The following is a 12,764-nucleotide window of genomic DNA, read 5'->3' as shown; positions in this document are numbered from 1 at the left end:
ACTTTTTGATTCATTTAGACACTTGTTTAATTAACAGTATAAATATGAATTTTATGTATTACGACTGTAACATAACTTTTTTAATTAAAACTTATTAATACAAATTTGTTATAAAAATGTCTTCAAAATAAAAATAATTGATCGAAATGTTAATTATTTATACACAACTATATTAAAATAATATATATCATACCATATAATATTATTTTAGGTACTATCGGCTATATCATAATTAATATGTGTTAAGCAGTACTTAGTGTCTTAGTTATTTAAAGAGGTTAAAAGTTAATATTTTTTTCTAAAATGTATACTGCATGGAATAATTTATTCTATATATAATAGGTCCAGTATAACTAAAAGAAGAGTAAACATTTTTTATTGAATATTTTTTTTATCACGCAAATCAAAATCAGATATATTTTATAAAATTAGAATAAATTATTCTTAATGTAAAATATATTTTCAAGAATAAATTTGGTAGGTATCTATTTTTTAAAATCATATTTTTTATATCATTTAGGTTGGGAGGCGATTGTACAAAATAGTTTGATAACTAATTATATTTTAGTGTTTTTTAAAATAGTTTATACTGACTAAAATATTTTAAATTCACATCATATTTTCTGTTTTTACAGATAATGACGACCAATAACGAAAACATAATATTATTTCCATCAAATTGAATTTGTAAATCATAAATAAATCATACATTTATAAATTACGTGTGATGCTATATAAATTATAAATATTTAGACAAAGAAACTTTACTGGTACCGTAACAATATTATATATATATGTAACGATGAAATATTACTAATTTAGTTAAAAGTAAATTTAATCGTGACAATTTATCAAAATATGTAAAAAGTTATAAAATAATACAAATTTAATTTAAATAATGTAGCACACAACTATAAACAATTCTGAGAAAACTAAACATTTAATAAAAAGCCATGAAGATGCAATTAGATTTTATTTCAAGATAACTCAAAAGCTTATGTAGATTTTGAACTAACTCGTCAGCTTTAGCTAACAATGGGAGTTGTGTATTATAGACCTTTGCTATTAAAATATACATACCTTATCAAGTATCACGCAACCCATCTAAAAATAATTTTTTTTTTTACAATTTTGCCAACATGGATGTATCAAAACAAGTACAATAGTTTTGTAAATGAAAATAATTCTACCAAACTTTTTTGATTGTTTTAAAATAAAAAATGAATGATATTATCAGACGTTAGTAATTTGTACAGACATTTTACAGTAATCTTATCGATATTAGCTAAGAACTTAAAAAAAAACATATATAATATATTACAAGTTAAATAATTATTTAAAATAGCCTAAAATTAGGTAACCGCTTGGCTGTATCGTATATTATGTGTCGAGTTTACCTCATCATTAAGTAGGTCATTGCGTAATGGATGTATTAAATTTTAATTCAATGGTAAATCATTGGACACGATGAAAACGATTCTTGACGAATATGATTTAATTTTTTGATAACTAAGGTTTAATACATTTTATTTTTTTTTTTAATTCCCGATTATTATGAAAAGTACTGGTGAATTTTTACTTTTGACCCCTTGCAAAATACAAATTAATCCAATTTTCTAACAAAAACCACCCTAAAAGTTGAAAATTGATGAGTACTATAAAATGTATATTCAGGCACACAAACAAAAAAAACACACTATTGTAAATCAATACATTCATTGCTCCGCTGATAATCTAAAATATAACTGGGATAACTAGTTTATTTTTTCAGCAAACAATTAAAATAGACAATACTGTTCTTGTCACTTTCATACTATGGAAATAATAATACTCTCTTTCATTAGAGTGTGGCTTACTGAGATCATTATTCAGACGTTTCCAAACTACATACATATTATATTGTATAATTATACAATGTACCTAGTCGGTTTATGAAAGCTTAAGGTTTTAGAGCTCAGAAGTTGAAGACTTTTTAAATTTTTATTCTAGAACGTCCAATATTTTTTTTTTAATATCGACTAATTCCGACTTCCGTAGTTAGTTCTACTAACGACGATATTCACAAAACTGTTACATAATATAACGGTCCATAAAAATACATTGGACCAACTATGGGTCATATGATTTTACATTTAAGTGACAGTAATATTGAGCAATTATAGGACTGTAATGGACGTTTGTGCATCTTGTCAAAAATGTGTCAAAGTATGATCAATGTACTAATTTTTGTTTAAATGTATATTTTATTTTTACTCGTTGGTCAGTATATTTCGCCATTTTTACAGGAATTATTATTTTATACAATCAATCGTGGTCATTGGATCGTTAGCCATAATCGCTGACAATTATAATAATATATGGAAATTTTTAGCTGTACCTCTTTAAATATTATAAATAGGTTATAGGAACATATTCCTTTAGAGGTACAACAGGTATACGCCAAGATTAACTGACCCCGTATAGTTGAGATTGAAGGGAAAAGCAAAATAAAAAAGAAGAAAAATAATTGTTGTTTTAATTAATTGTCATTATTAATTTTATTTACGAATTTCAAATTATATTTTATTATGACCACATTATACAAAGTCTAACATCGCTTCTAATATTTTGTTACTTATTATATTATTAAGGATAATAATTCCTTCAGCTGTATAAATTGAGCAGGAGTTATTCTTCTTGAACAGTGGACACTACAATAATTCTTACAACGTTCAAAATGTACAACCTCGTATGACACTATTGTGTAATAATGTAATAAATATGCGTAAAACGTACTACTTTCAAGACATTAATCAGTTTTGTTTTGAATTTAACAATAATAATAATAATAAAAGAAAAACAGCATACCATTATTAAACGAACTATACTGTGTACGAGTATATCATTTGGGAAACCATATTTTTTCATCCTATGAAAATATCCTTTTTTTACGATTTTTTTCGCGAAGTTGTTCCAAATACCCCTCTAAGCTACCCCATGGTTCTTTTTTTCACATTTCTGGCCAATGGAGGGGATGGGAGGACACACATTGTATTTCGTTTTCCCTCGTTTCCCAACGAAACTTTTGAATAATTTCATGATTTTTTTTTAACAGGGGAACGCGCACATTGTATTTCAATGTTCCGGGTTTACGGTGAGATATTTAACTAATTCCACGAATTTATTTCATAGAGATACTGCAAATACCCACTAACCGCAGATGTCATGACGTCGTCGTACTCCCATTTTTGGCCAGAAGAGGATTGATGCGATGGGATGCGAGGGCACGCAGTATTTCAATGTATCAGTTTTTCTATGAGGTATTTTAATAATTTCACGATTTTTAAATTTTTAAATTTTCAACGAGTGAAGCCAGGTTATTTATTATAAATAATAGCTATAGTATTATATATAATACGAGAAGTAGGTAGTGTTTTTCATAACACATTATACTATGGAATTTACCAGGATAATTGTTTACTGATTTTTAAATGTTAAATACATTTTTATGAATTGTGTCGATATGTGATATAAATATTTTGTTTTATAACTAATGGTCATTTTAACACTCATAGTATTGAAAAATACATGGTTTTATATCATTAGGAATATATACGTATGATAATAACACTGGTTTTGTAATACATGTACACATAAATGCATGCACAGAATTTAATGTCAGGTCTAGTCTGAGACGATTCATTATAAGTTTGTGCCACTTCAGAACAGTGATAGAATTTGTTTTTTAAATTTAGCAAAAATGAAGTTTACTTAGAAATTTACAACTGTATTATTTAAATGTAAATAAAAATAAACTTGTTCAATACACATCCAACAGATAATATAATATTATGTTGATGAAAAAAAAATTAATATTATTTATTACTTAGCAAACATAAATATAAATCCTACTGTGGAGAAAAGTAAAAACATATTATACATAATATATTATATAATATGTGTAGACTGTAGATATTATTTTATTTATTAAAGATGTATAAATGATACATATACTTAAATACATATCTGAGGAAGACTAACTAAATTAGTCACAAAGAACGGTACATTTTGTATATTTTCTTTTTGTAAATATAGGGAGGGAGCAGTGGTTACTAAAATCGTATATCGGTACAAATATTAGGTTTTGTGTTATAATATAATAGGTAAATTAAAATTAAACGTTTAACAATTTACAAAATTATAGTTTATAATTAAAGACGCTGGTGCAGAGATTTGCTAAATCCCTAACCATAACGACGGCTGATAGTTCTGGCACTGGACAGCCTCCTTCCTCTTATATTATATTATCGTGTAAATATTCTCTATATCATATATCCTAATAGTATCCTATTTGCTGATAGTACATACCTACACTACAGATTTTAAATTCTCTATTTTGGTAAAAAAAAAGTTGATGTGAGTTGTTAGTTGTTACCATTAAAGCTCAACTATAGTATATAGGCATTGATTTAATTATGTTACAAATAATATATTACTAGGACTAAGCAAGGCCGGATTAAGAACTTATTGAGCCCCAGGGCTGAAATTTTATATGGGCCGTTTTGACAAAATATGCTTTACCAAGCCGATCGCTACGCTCGCAGGAATAACATACATTTTTCTAGCTATTTCACAAATTGACAATTTTATTGCATTATACAATTATAAAATTAATAGGTAAATTTAATTTATGTCAATAAAGCTACTCATTTGATTGAAGTATAATAAAAGTTAATACATATTTCATTAATTTAAATTAAAATTTTCATAATAACTTTTAAATTTATTAACAGTATGCCAATTTACATCAAATATCAAACAAAAGTTAATATATAAAACAAAAACCATTTTATCAAATAAATGTTTTTTCTTGCTTTACTTGAAACCATAGTGCTTTTGTGTTTACTGTTTAGTTGTTTTTGTCGATAAAAAAAAATGGTTTTTAAAATGTAGAAAAACTTTTCTTTAAAATGACTAAAAAATGTGTATCAACTTAAAATTGTTTGGGCCCCTTTCATTTTGGTACTTGAGAGATCCCCCCCCCCCTTAATCCGGCCTAGGGACTAAGTAAGTTATAAATCCTATTACCTGTATAATAATGTATTCTAAAATTGTATATTATATATTAAGGACATTCCATGTTTGAATTTAATACGAAAAAAAAATTGCTTACAAAATTGTGTCATGTTCAATTGAGTGTACCTACATTCAACCTATATGTACGTAAATTTACACGTAAATATATAAATTATTAAAACTCATTTTCAATGAATTTCAATAAGTACAAAACAATTTGAATAATAGATTTTGTTTTGTTGAGTTTATTTATTTTAAGAATATTCATTTTATTCAATGATTCTATAATTGGTCATGGCCCAGTATACGTATTCTGTACTAGGACTGTACTTACCTGAATATAGCAACGTACATAATGTGGACAAGGGAAAGGAGTAAGCAGCTTAATTTATTAAAAACGTTTAACGATACAAAAAATAAAAAATTAGAAATCCTGTTAAATATGTAATTTTACCTTTGTTTCTTTCCAAAACAAATTTTGATAAATAATAAATATAAACTAGCTAATTCGTTGCATGTATTTGTGTATAATAAATAATATCAATTATTTTTAAATGTGACAGTAGCTGGCACCTAAGTGTTGGTGTTTTTATTCTAGCGCAAAGAGCACCGAACAACATTTTACAGCCAATATCTGCGGTACCCTTGTAATATTGTTCCGGTAGTGACACACTGACACCAAAGATAAGACCGATGATTGTCGTACACGATCCGTAAGCGTGATTGACGGATACACGTCGTCAATAATGATTAATGACATCGCGGTTAGCTGAACTAACGGCGGAATCATATTCACTGGAATCCACGATAACTAATCCAAATTACATTGTATACGTCATAGACGTTTATTGAGATTTACCGCGACCGCGACGCCCGAGGGCTGTCTCAACAAAAATTGGTCTTAAATTATTTTCTAACCGATAGGTATCGGAAAAGTTAACGTTTTACTGAAACTTTGTACGCCACGTGCTCCCGTGATGATTTTCTAATTTAATTTTCAAAATAATACTTAAATTTAAAACCACGCTGTTATTATACACATATCTATATGACTATAGTTGTAACTATAATTTGTTAATAATTTGTTTTTGTTCAGTCACGGTGTATAAAACTATTTTAAATAGATACATATTATAAACAAACGAAAGTCTTGGTTTTAATCATTAGATTGACACAAACATCTAATCACCTTAACCACTATAGCTTCTAAGAAGGTTCAATAAAAAGGAAGAGTATAGGTAATATGCATTATTAACAAAATATTTTGTTACAAATTAAAAAAATGTAAAGTTATGCAATCACTTTATTACGTATGTGTGAGTGTGTGACTAATAGTAAAAAATAAAATAAATTTACTTATTTTTAACTGGGTAAGTTAATATTTTCTTAATTAACTTTAAAATTTTACATTTAAATAAAATTTAACTTATAGTTTATCATTCTCAACGCTGACTTAACTTAACTACCTACAGGTGAAATTCATTATTTTCATTCTCTTGCCCAACATTTATTATAACAATATTATGTCGTATTATCTATATAGGTTATCATTTAAATTTTTATTTTATAGGTATTATACCTATAATAGTACTATAGTATGACGAACCTGTAATACATTATACTTTATTAATTGTTAAATGAACCGTACTCTTTTATGTACCTATAAATACGTTTTTTGTTGCAGCTTAATACGGTGCACACAATTACAGTTTATATACAGTTTATTTTAGGGTCAAGGGTGAATCAAGAGTCGAGACGACTTGTCATATTATTTATAATTAGTGTCTGTATATTTTTATTATTTTTTTTATTAATTTCAACAAAATAATGTACCCCACTTAGCATGTTCGTGGTACAGTAGGGCATTAGGGCAGATTTCTCGGCCAGCTTCGATTTTATTTCCCATGAAAAACATCTAGACGGCCGAATCATATGGCACTAATCTGAATCAATCCAAACTGATTTGTACTTAGCAGGGACGCAGGGTTGCCCTAAAAAGAAATTTCACTTAAATGGATGGCCCAAAAACCGACTCTCGTCCGACTTATTGTTAAATTATAATATAGCATAACACATTTTCATAATACCGTTACCTGATATACGTGGTATAAACTATAAAACGTTTTCTGTCTCTGATTCGGTGGAATAGTGACAAATTAATACCAAACGGTGGAATTCCAGTGGATTTGATGTTAATAATCATTAGTAGAGAGTCTCTAGCCTAGAGACACGTCTTGGTTATACCCAGGGGTTAAAGTGGGGGGGGGGCGCAGGAGGACTCAGTCCCCCTACCTCTGACGGCGGTTAAAAAGCGTCCCCTTTAACAAATTAGGATTTTATACAGTAAACATTATACATAAAATTATATGTGGAACGCTTAAAACTATATGGAGACATCAGTCCCCTCTTGAATTTTTTCCCACTTCAACCCCTGGTTATACCAAGTACAATCTAACGGTAACCTATATCGAAATAAGACATTAGTATAATATGTTTTACTTTACCGATGGACGGGTGGCAATACACAAGCAAGCGATGAAACGAAATTTCTTCGGCACACGTGTATATTATGTTGCAGGCTAAAGATACATTTTGTGAAGTAATAAAAAATGAACGAATTTAAGATTAACCAAGCGTTTGAGATAATTTGTCATAATATATATTATGTATCATGTGTATGCATTGTAATAATATATAAATCCTGTAATAGTGTTTTATGTCACCGCACACTTTTTATTTCGTATTACACATAGTGTGGCGTACTGTGCATAATCTTAGTCCTAGGTTGTATACATATTCAATGGTCCATAATTATGTAAATTAAAAAAGAAACTCTTTAATACAGTTTAAAAACCTTCTATATACATCTACAACAGACGTGAAACATTATGTGAGCATGAGCTATTGCAGAATATTACATGATATTGGATACAAAAACACAACAGTCAGTGAAATTCATAAAAAAAAAATACTAATATAATAATTAAGCCGCAACTATAAATACTCATAAAGGAAAAAACACAAAATTACAATATTATAAATTATAATGTTACATTTTTTGTAAATAGAAAAAAAATATTTGTCGATAGGTAATAATAGTAAAAATATAACGGGATGTTATACCATTGACGGGGTATGCGACACGTCATAACCAGTCTACGCAGGATCACCGGTCCTGACTGCCGAGCACCACTGCCGTTAGAAAATACGTCGACCTCGACATCTTACCGAAGACGAAAAACCCACGACTGGTACTGGTTCTGTACGACATAAAACACCACCTGAAGGCGGATCGGTTGCGTCTGAGAACAACCACCAGAAGTCGGTATTGCCCAGGTTCCTGTTCTCCACCGGCGAGCGACTTTCCACCATCATCCACAAGCATAATATGTCCGCCGCGTACAGATCATGGATTATGATGACCTATGACCGCCGTTTAAAAATCTTTCGGTACCGGTGGGATCTTGGACTGGCCATAGTGACTGCCAGTAACGACGTCAGAGACGCAAAGTCCGGAGAGCGTACGTGTTACAATTTGTTTTCCGTCAGATTTTCCATAGTGCTTATATATACTTGAAGTTGCGTATTCTTCTTAATCGAATAATATTTGAAAATTTTGTAAAAGTCGTTTTAAAGATTATTAATTTTGAATAATAACATCGTTTTTTATAAAAATTGTAAATTAAAATTTAATGTAAAATTACATTATTAAAACATTAATATTTTCTCGATGATTTTGTACTGCTCGAATACATGTATAATATAGTAAATACATTGATGTTGTAAGCATATCCACAGAGCACTCTTTGAACGGTTTACACAGAATACATTGAAAAATAAGGTCATTAAGCGTAAAAATCATATTTCGATTAAATTCATTGTTAAATTAAAAATTGGAGATGAGCGTGCTCACTCTTTATAATACACTATCGAGGATATCACAACATTGTGTCGATGATGTGATACAAACGTTTAATATAATGAATAATAATTGGCATGCGACATGCGACTATGTGATAGTTCTGAAATGTGATTACAATCGTCGTGTCTTGTGATTGCGAGCACCTCTGATGGCCGTAAAAAATACGCTCGTAGCTCGAAGATAAATACTTATATTCTCGATTCTCATACATTTTTTATACGCCATGATCCCTACATTTTACAAATTGAATATAAAAAACGTTTGGCTTACAGTATTTATCAGCCTGTTTTCGTGTTAAAGATTTTAAATGCTAAAAAATTATTTTTACTATAACATACATAATACTATAATAGTAAGTACAAAGGTTTAGTGCGCAGTGGACAGAAGTTTTTAATAATAATCTCTCTAAAAAATAAATTGAGAGTAAGACGAAGCAATCACCAAAAGTGTTGACAGTCATTTCTTTTGACGAAAGTGGTAGACCATTGAAGACCCAATGCATTGTAAATATTTCAATAAACTTTGAATCTCTTTGGGGAGTTAGGGAAACGGTTTCAATACAACAACACAATATATAATACTACTGGGCAGATTCCACTTTGAATAATATCTTCAAATAAAACGTTCAAAGACACTTAAACTTTATTAAATATAATGTCAATATTCACCATCATATTACGAATGTAAATATAAGTAAATTACTAGAATAACTTGTTGGATATATTACTTATTAATATAGTATGCATACTACCTACGTAATATAGAACCATGATAAAATAAATTAATTAGCTTATGGCACTACGGTATGCCTATAGAGTGGGGGTCACAGACTAATTTTTATGGAGGTCCATTTTGAATAACGGTCTCAAACAGTTTTAATGAATTTTACAAACGTTAGTAAATATATTTTTTTTAAATTTTTTTTTTATAATAATTGATTTATTTATTCTAATTATAATATTATCACTAAAGAAAAATTATTGCAAAAAAATACGATTATGCAATAAAACATTTCATTTTTGTCGTAATATAAATTTTATACGACACACTTATAGTTTTTATATTTATATGTAAAGGTCCCCCGAAAAAAGTGTTCACAGTCCTTTTTCGGACCGCGGTCCGCCAATTGGTGACCTAACCTGTTATAGAGTATAGACTATATCGTCGGTTTACCATCCACCGACTGCGCACCGACAAAACCAACCACGTCCAACGAGTGGCAACTCGATTCACTAGTTTGTTTGCTAAGACTTCAAAAATTACTCAGGTACATTTTTCATACTTACCTATATAATATATTTTTTGGTGTGCCAAACTGCAGACATAAAAACATTGCCAAGTCAATACAGCTAAAAGTATACACTTTTTTATATAATATAGGTATTGTTTAATCGCGTCCCACATCGCGCAACTTCCATCAGTAATCAATATTGCGTGGAACTAATTACCTACTTACCAATAATACATATATATCACACAAGGTTTTTGAACATCTGATAGATTTTTATAAATCGGTTAACCTGTCAGCGTTACTTTTATTAGCCGATATATTTTTTTTTTAAATCATTATTGTAAAACTCTCACTGGAAGCGTCCTCACATACTTGGAATTATAATATCACATATAAATTATTATTTATTCCAAATGTTCGAAAAATTATAGTTAATTTTTTTCCCTGGAAAAAATAATATTTATAAAAATGTAGCTTAACATCAATCGTTGATCAAAGGCTTGTTCGTTACATATTACATATTTATTAAGCAACACGCACGAAAAAATAATTTGTTTGTCTCGATGAAAATATCCAAAAACACGGTCTAGTATATAAAAGGCAAATACAATTTACAGAATACGTGACATAGAAATATTGAGTTGACAATATCTGAAAATTTAAAACCTCCAAATAGGTACTATATAGAAATGTAAAATAATCAAATTTTGTTTCATCCTATATGGGATTGTTTTAACTCATACGTATTAATAACCATGCCCGTGCTGTTTATTGTACTACTTTTTATTTGTTTGCAATATTTGGTTTAAAATTTTAAATAATATTATTCGACGGACCACCACGATACAAAGCCAATTATTTTTTATGAACGGGTTTTTTTCCCATCAGTTTTCTACATTTTCCCACAACATCCAACATTTCTAAATTTATTAAATGGATAACGCCGTGTTTTTCGTTAAAAAAAATAGTTCACTATTCATTTATTAAAAAACAAAATGATATAATAGGATATAATAATATATTCGATCAATTATTATTATACAGTATTTATTTTTTTTCGAGCATATAGGTAAATTTTTTTTTTTTAGAAAAACTGGATTATTCACCACACACTATAATAAAACAACATTTCTTTTTTTACAATGAATTCAATTTAATATATTCTGAACAAGTCACTGGGTATATTTTATGTCATTATTCGTTGTTGTACATACAGTATACACGGGTTTTTTTTATGTATAACGAAAGGTGCGAATTTCGAATAAATAAAGTAATACATTTATTTATTACCATTTACGGTTGACTTATTTTTGTAATATACATTTTTAAATTCTAAGTTTACACATGTGCAAATTTAAATCACCATTGGAAATAAACATTATATAGCCTATAATTTTTATTTCTTTTCATTCCTAGAGTAAAATTATATATTTTAAGTTTTTGCTTTATCTGCCTAAAATAAAGGTAAAAAATTATTATTTTTATAACTTCATCTTTTGAATAAAAAAAATAACAGTGCACCACTTAGTACATTTAATTTTAATTTTATAAATCATCTTAATATAATAAATAGGAATAGCCCGTGCACAGTAGTCGGACACTGAATTCCTAAGTATTAAGTCGTGTAGCAGGGGGGGCACAATTATTTTACCAACTATCAGATCCGGCTGAACATTCATCCGTATGAGTGCTACAGATAAGTTCCAACGGCTATCATAGTAATAATATATACAATACATGTATACAAAGTCGACATAATATCCTTGCAGTCTGCAGACAATTTATTAGGAAATAGTTCATTGGGAATATTGAAGCATAGACAGTTATAAATAATAATAAAAGTAATGTATGATGAACCAACCTTTTGAAAGATAGCAAGTAAAATACGATCGATAGTAAAAATAACAAAAAAAAGACAAGTAAGGACAAAACGTGTGGGCCAGATGGTCCGTGTTAGAATGTGAAGGGGTCCCGTATTCGAGTACAGGGTGATTCAGAAGGATATAAGATTTGTCTTTTGGGCCCTTTGTATTTTTCTGATTTTTCACGATAAGTTGTGAATATACTACAGTCTACCTATCTGTAAATACAACCTTTTTTAAATACGTATAAACGACCAAAGATGGGCATTAACTAGTTAGTTTATTTTCTAATCAATTTATGAACTTACCTAGTTTAATTTACAGTTGAAATAACTTAGCTTTTCTCAGTTGATTTAAAAAAAATCTATAAAGTTAAAAATATTTTGAAATTTTTCGTTTATACCTAAATATTACTATATCATTATAAAATAAAAATAATCCAATATAAAAACACAAACATTTCTATTCTTTTTCTTGATAACATAAATTTGTGTATATTAATATATTTTATTAAGTTGCAATTATAAATGTTTTTAATAAAATTAATAATTTTAAATTACAAATTGGCAATTGTTATGTTTTAATGTTATATAACTTATAATATATATGAATGTTATGAACTCATCTTCACGTATTATGACATTCAATTGCTATACGATATAAAAAAAATGTAGTTGTTAAATAATTAATTTGA

Source organism: Acyrthosiphon pisum, chromosome A2 (genome assembly GCF_005508785.2).
Source record: "Acyrthosiphon pisum isolate AL4f chromosome A2, pea_aphid_22Mar2018_4r6ur, whole genome shotgun sequence".
NCBI classification, from domain to species: domain Eukaryota; kingdom Metazoa; phylum Arthropoda; class Insecta; order Hemiptera; family Aphididae; genus Acyrthosiphon; species Acyrthosiphon pisum.
The sequence above is the reverse complement of the archived record's forward strand: the minus strand, read 5'-3'. Positions refer to the sequence as shown.